At 45.2% G+C, this 6,198-nt stretch overlaps 1 protein-coding gene across 1 annotated transcript in view; it reads right to left on the bottom strand.

The window, feature by feature from the left end:
* Window positions 1-466, bottom strand: part of ELK3 (ELK3, ETS-domain protein (SRF accessory protein 2)) — a 38,883-nt gene extending 38,417 nt beyond the window's left edge. Inside the window, exon 1 of the mRNA XM_010561902.1 lies at window positions 277-466. The gene's annotated coding sequence lies outside the window, so the exon portion shown is untranslated. The remainder of the gene's footprint in view (window positions 1-276) is intronic.
* Between the last annotated feature and the right edge of the window lie 5,732 nt (window positions 467-6,198).

The following is a 6,198-nucleotide window of genomic DNA, read 5'->3' as shown; positions in this document are numbered from 1 at the left end:
CTTGCCCTCCACCCGCCGCCCCCCTACCCTCGTTACCGCCGCGCTGGCCGGGCCCGACCCCGGGGCAGGACCCCCGGCCCCGTGTGGGGCTCCGAGTCGTGTCCCCCCCCGGCGCTCCTCACCTCCAGCCCGCCGTTTGCCCCCCCGCTGCCCCACCAGTGAGGGGTGGGGGGGACACGACACACACACGCCAACCCCAGCAGCAGCCGCCGCCCCCCCGAAGCCCCCCAAAACTTCGCAGGAGCCGGGGCGGGCGCGAACAGCACTTGTACCTACCCAGAGCCTGAGGGACTTTTCCGCTCTCTCCTGGTAGTTTAGAGGGAGCCGAGTAAAATCCCCCGGTTCTCCATGCTGACAGTCTTCTGCGAACGCTCTGTTGCTCTTGTAACGAGATCCTGATTTTTTTTTTTTTTTTCTCCCCTCTATTTTTTTTTTTTTTTTTTTTTGGCCGGGGTGTGTGTGTGTGTGTGTGAGAGAGCGAGCAGGAAGTCAGAGCAGTCAGACAGAGAGCCGGCTCACTTCCTTTCCTGCATTATTCCCCAGGCGGTTTGCAGTCTGTGTAAACAGGCTTTTCCTCCCCTCTCCCCTCTCTCTGGCCACTGATGTGCAGCATGGCTGTAATATAAGACACACACGTAGTAAAACGGGTTAACGGTAACTCCGCCGGCTCGCAGGGAGCTCCCCCGACCTCCACCTCTTCCTGTGCTACACCCCTGGGGAGGAGCTTCCCGCCAACCCAGCGCTTGGCCCACCGCTACCGCCGGGCTCTGAGGTGGCTGGGTGAAAAACGCACACCCCTTTGGGGTTTGCGTGGGTTGGTTGTTTTCCCCGGGGGTGACAGTCGTGAGGCGCTGACGAAGCGTTTTACAGAGGGACGCTTCAGGACAAGGAGGGGGGCCTCGGGGTGAAGAGGCGGCCGGCCTCGTCCCGTCGACGCTCGGCGGAGCGTTGGGTTGCCTCTGCTTTGGGTCGGTGGAGGCTGAGGGGTCGGTTGGAGGTTGAGGGATCGGTGGAGGTTGAGGGGACAGTGGAGGTTGAGGGGATGGTGGAGGTTGAGGGGTCGGTGGAGGTTGAGGGGTTGGTTGGAGGTTGAGGAATCGGTGGAGGTTGAGGGGTTGGTTGGAGGTTGAGGGGTTGGTGGAGGTTGAGGAATTGGTGGAGGTTTAGGGGTTGGTTGGAGGTTGAGGGGACGGTGGAGGTTGAGGGGACGGTGGAGGTTAAGGGATCGGTGGAGGTTGAGTGGAGGTTGAGGGGTTGGTGGAGGTTGAGGGGACAGTGGAGGTTGAGGGATCGGTGGAGGTTGAGGGATCGGTGGAGGTTGAGGGGATGGTGGAGGTTGAGGGGTTGGTGGAGGTTGAGGGGTTGGTGGGGAGCGGAAGATCTCTGGGTGCGTTGGGTTGCCTTCCCAAGATGGACCTGGGGTTAGACAGCAAAGGACAGAAACGGCGCGGCAGCCTCGGTTGAGGGGAACAGCAACTTAAAAGTCAATGGGTGCCCAGGTCATCGAAGCAGAGCTGGGTCTTCCAGCTCCACGTCATACCTCAGGGACAGAGCAGTGGTAGTTTGCCGATCAGGTTTTGACCCTCAAGCTGTAGACCTCAGATCCAAACTGTTGGTTTGTATTTATTAAAAGGCACACATTTCCAGTATTTGGAGTTTACATCCTCTATGTCTTTTCTTGTGTCTCATATATCTGCATTTTACTATTTCTAACTTTATTTGGAAAGTCTGAGAGTGACTGACATTATCGTCCGTCTGCCCAGTGCATCAGTGCTGTTCAATGCATAGTATTTTAAAATCAATGCTGCGCCGCTATTTCTTTTAACGGTCACGAGATTTATCGTTCCAGCACAAGAACTGCAGTTCAGAATGTTCTTGATGTGCAGTGACACAGAAGCTATGATTATTTTTTATCACTCTGTTGGGTTGTTGCTTACGATGTCGCTGGGAACAAAAGTATGCTTTGATGGAATTAAAAGGTTCGTCACAGTTGGCCACTAAGCATTAGTCAATAGCATCCGAACAGCTGGCGGTGAGCAAATTGCGAGTCGCTTGGGGAAGTCCATCAGGTTTCTTCCTTCTCGTCATCTAACATGCCATGGGGGAGCAAGAATAACACGGTACTGGAACACCAAATTATGTAACTTTGTTATTTTCCTTAAATAATGCCCTTTTAGACGTCCTCCTGAATTTTAGAGTACAGATGTGAGGTCTGCTAAATCCTCGTTTTGTGGTTCCCAAATGAAGAAGCAGTAAAATGTTTAACTTGAGATAGTATATTTCCTAGATTAAAACGCGCAGTGGATGAAGCCCTGACCGTGAGCGTTAAAGTCATTGGGATGCAGGAATCAGTCTTTCTTTGGGAACTACAACTGAAGACCCGCGTTTGCAAAACCAGGGCAGCCAGAGAAGCTTTTATGGTACCAATATGCAATGTTGGGCTGACAGCTGGGGGTACCAGCATTCATCTTCTACATTTATCTTTCATTGATTTTGTGAACAAGAGATGAAGCAGAGATATTCCAGAGTTGCCTTGACCAGTTATTGGTGCGGAGATCTGAGAGAAGAAACTCTCAAAACCGGTATAACTTCTTTTCTTTTACAAAAAGTAAATAACACTATGTCTTTAAAAAAAAAGTTTAAAAATTAAGATGTTTCTTTTATTTATTATGCTGTAACTTGGTTGATGGCACTAGAATTTTTTTTACAGCACCAGTCCTTTTTTTGTCTAGATCATGAGGTAGAAACCTAAATAAAGCTGCCACACTGGAGGTTGGATGGCCACTGGATGAGGGCTCTTCATATTACCCTATGGATGCTGGAGACAAAAGTGCAGAACTTGTTTAATGGAATAAAGCCACCAGGATATGTTGGAAACATGAGGAATTCAGAAAGCTGTGCTGGAAGTGGAAGAAAATGGGAGCTTTTGGCCAGGGTTACTGATTCTAGCCCTATGGATGTCATCGGGAAAATATTTTTGGAAACTACATCTATGTACTTGATAAAAACACTGTGCTTTACAGAGTGGTTGCCGAAACTCTCTCATCTGTGATATCTGCCTGGCTAAATTAATCTAGACTTACATTTATCCTTAAGGATTATCTGATGCAAAAATAAAGGATGATGAATGAGGAAAATTGCGGGTTTGTATTGTGTAGGAGCCTTTTTCTTCTGCAAAAGCAATTCCACTCAGAAAACCTATTAACGTAATCATAAAAATGCTAGTTATGTTTTCAGTAGAGTCATTAGACAACTTCTGTGTCTCGATTCACATCCATTCATCAGCATATATTATCATTACAACTGTTAATTATAAAGCCCGAATCCTGTCCTCAAGCTGTGAAGATTTGGGGTTTTAGCTCTGGAAATTGTTGTTCCTTGCTCGGAGTTGGTCCAGACAACAGCTGTCGCACTCGTAGAGGGCTAAGTGTAACTAGAGACAGCTCTCCTTCGACCAGTAAGGCAGGTTACTGCTGCTGAAAGTCCTAATCTGATGGGTTCAGGGGATCCTTGAACAAACATATGCACCCAGGACGTCTCTGTGTCCTGTTTATCTAGGGAGAGTGCAGTTTGTAGAAGAGCTTGTGTTTATAAACCTGTCCTTCTGTTGAAAAAATTGCCCCAAAGCATTCCTAGGTATAGTGACTATAATTCTGCCTCATTTTTATTAGATTACATCAATTAAGAAGCCAGGCTTTGTCTGTCCTTTCAGATTGTTTCTACCATATTTTTAAACTGTTCATAAATCTCACGTGCTGCTGTAATTAACCAATCTAAAAGAAGGAAACAAAAAAAATAAAGGTAGATTTGCTGTGCTTCAGGTGTCTGTTTAAGCTCTTCAGGCTGAGGCTCGTATCTTTTGTTGGTCTAGGTTTTAGTGTAATTTCACTCCGAGCCTTGACTCCCACTGTAATTAAATTATTAAATTGAATTAAATAATTGGAATGTCACTTTGCGGTACGCAATTTTCCTTAAATGTGCATAGATGCTTACAGTCGTGTGTAATTATCAAGAACAAAGTTGAAAGCAGTTGGCAATAATTGTCGTTTCATTTAATATTTTAACTGTGAATATATTTAATGAATGTATACATTGCTTAACCCTCTTTAAACATTTTGTATTTCTTTCCAGATTACAGGCTCTGTAGTGAAGAGGCTTCAAATTTGTGACTGCCTTTATGACAACTAACACTGTATGTTCTGTGGGAGAATCACTCGTAACCATTCTTCTCTCCTATTTTCTGGTAATTCTAGCTTGAATAACCACCGGCCAGGTTACAGGGGGATTTCCAGGGGATTTTGGAAAGGGGGTATATAGAAACTAATTCCCTGAGTTGGAATGACAGCCTAATTCATGTAGGATTCTTGGTTGCCCTTCACAACATACTATTTAAATGCCTTGCAAATGTTGCATCAATATTGATGAATGTTCCTCTAGCAGGTTTGGCTTTTCTCTTTCACACTTTCCTGTAGCTGGACAAACACGGGCTTCAGAGCCAACAACTTCATTATTGCAAAAAGTCCCGGGGGATCCATACCACTCACAAAGTGGTCAGGTCCTCAGTTTTATCTCATCTCACAGGCAGCTTCACTGGCAAGAAAAGTGCTGCCTGCAATACTGTACAGTGCTACCTCCAGGGTGTAACACTGACTCCAAACCCATGGAAACTCAAGAGATTGGACTGCACGTTGTTCCCTGGCAAGCATTATTTCTTCCTGGGCTTTCTGCTGAGCTATCTAGGGTAAAATTGTGAGCTTTAGAAAAGGTTTTAGATGGCAGGCATCAACAGAACTGTGTTCTCTGTTAAGAAACCTCTCGTTCGAAGTTAGATTAGTGGGAAGAACAATTGCATGTCATCATCAAAAGGTTCAAAACGTCATGCAGCATTTTCTGGAACAAAGAAAGTCTGCAAGTTTTAACCTAAAATGTTTCCTGCCAGAGGCGGGAGAAGGGCTAAGTGCTTCTTCACACCATGAAACAAGTATATTGTGCAGATGGTGGGACCTCGGCAAGAAAGCGGGAGCCTCTTTCATCCTCCCAGGGACTTCTTTTTCCCTCGGGGAGCATGTTCCAGTCCCTCGTGACAGAGGCTGTGAATGAAAATTGCTGCTGGGTTGCAATTAGAAGTCTGCCTTCAGTCTTAAGGGAATGATGTTTTGGAGACCCCGAGGTTTTCCTCTTCCCCCCTCCCCCCCCCCCCCCACCACCACTACCACCCCCCGGAAGGCTGTGGTGCTTGATCAGGAAGGAGTGTTTGGGGGAAATTGCTGCTTTTACACTCCTCTTCCTCTGGCACATTTTTGCTTTCCTGAATGTTTTGCTTTCCCTGTGTGTTGTTGTAGAAGAGAGCACATGACCCAACACGTTTCAAGTAAAAGCATCACTTGCGTGTACAATTTCATTAGGTTTGCCTTCTTAGTGAAAGATTTATAAGGAATTACCTCCTGTGTGCAGTGTAATTGCCTATGATTTTTTGTCATTTAAGGAATGTCATGTCTCTGTGTGTTGAAGGAGCTTATAGCACCTAAATGAAGAACCCATGAAAACAGGGAAAGAGGATTCCAAGAATCTTTGAATAACCGTGAGGTCTAATCTAACTGCAAAGATTAACTGTTTCAGAGGTCACCGTGCTTCTCTTAAATCTTTCAATCTGTTCTACTGCAATTTCTTTTCCAGGCTAATTAATTAAAGTTCTGAGCTAGAACTTACTTGCATTTTATCGGTCTCTTTCCCACCCCCTCCCCATCTCCCATCTGTCTATTTTAGTCTAACCTAATCTCTAAATATAACTTAACCAAGGTATTTCTACTGCCAAATATCACCATAGCATCTGAATATAATTAAACTGCTTTTACTGTTCTCAAAAGCTTTTGGTCAAATGGAGCGCAACTCACTGCCACTTCTCTTCAACCCACACTAATTCTAAGATTTTTAGATGACGAATGAAATTGTGCAGATTTTTTCTTCAATACGTGACCTTATAGCTTTTATGTTTCCCAGTATGACACACACTTTGGGAGACATTTCTACTTAGCAATTTTCAGTTAGGTGCGAATGACAATATTTTTTTATCTTCTATTTACTGTGTATTTTATTATGATGTTCCAATGATTGTATTACCGTGTTTGTAGTTACAAAGTTAATTATGCATGTTCTTGGTGATATGCATTTTCTAATAAAATAATCAATGTTTTCTTA

This window comes from Haliaeetus leucocephalus, unplaced genomic scaffold, assembly GCF_000737465.1.
Source record: "Haliaeetus leucocephalus isolate CR32 unplaced genomic scaffold, Haliaeetus_leucocephalus-4.0 Scaffold151, whole genome shotgun sequence".
In the NCBI taxonomy this organism is placed as follows: domain Eukaryota; kingdom Metazoa; phylum Chordata; class Aves; order Accipitriformes; family Accipitridae; genus Haliaeetus; species Haliaeetus leucocephalus.
This window is presented reverse-complemented; position numbering and strand designations above follow the sequence as displayed.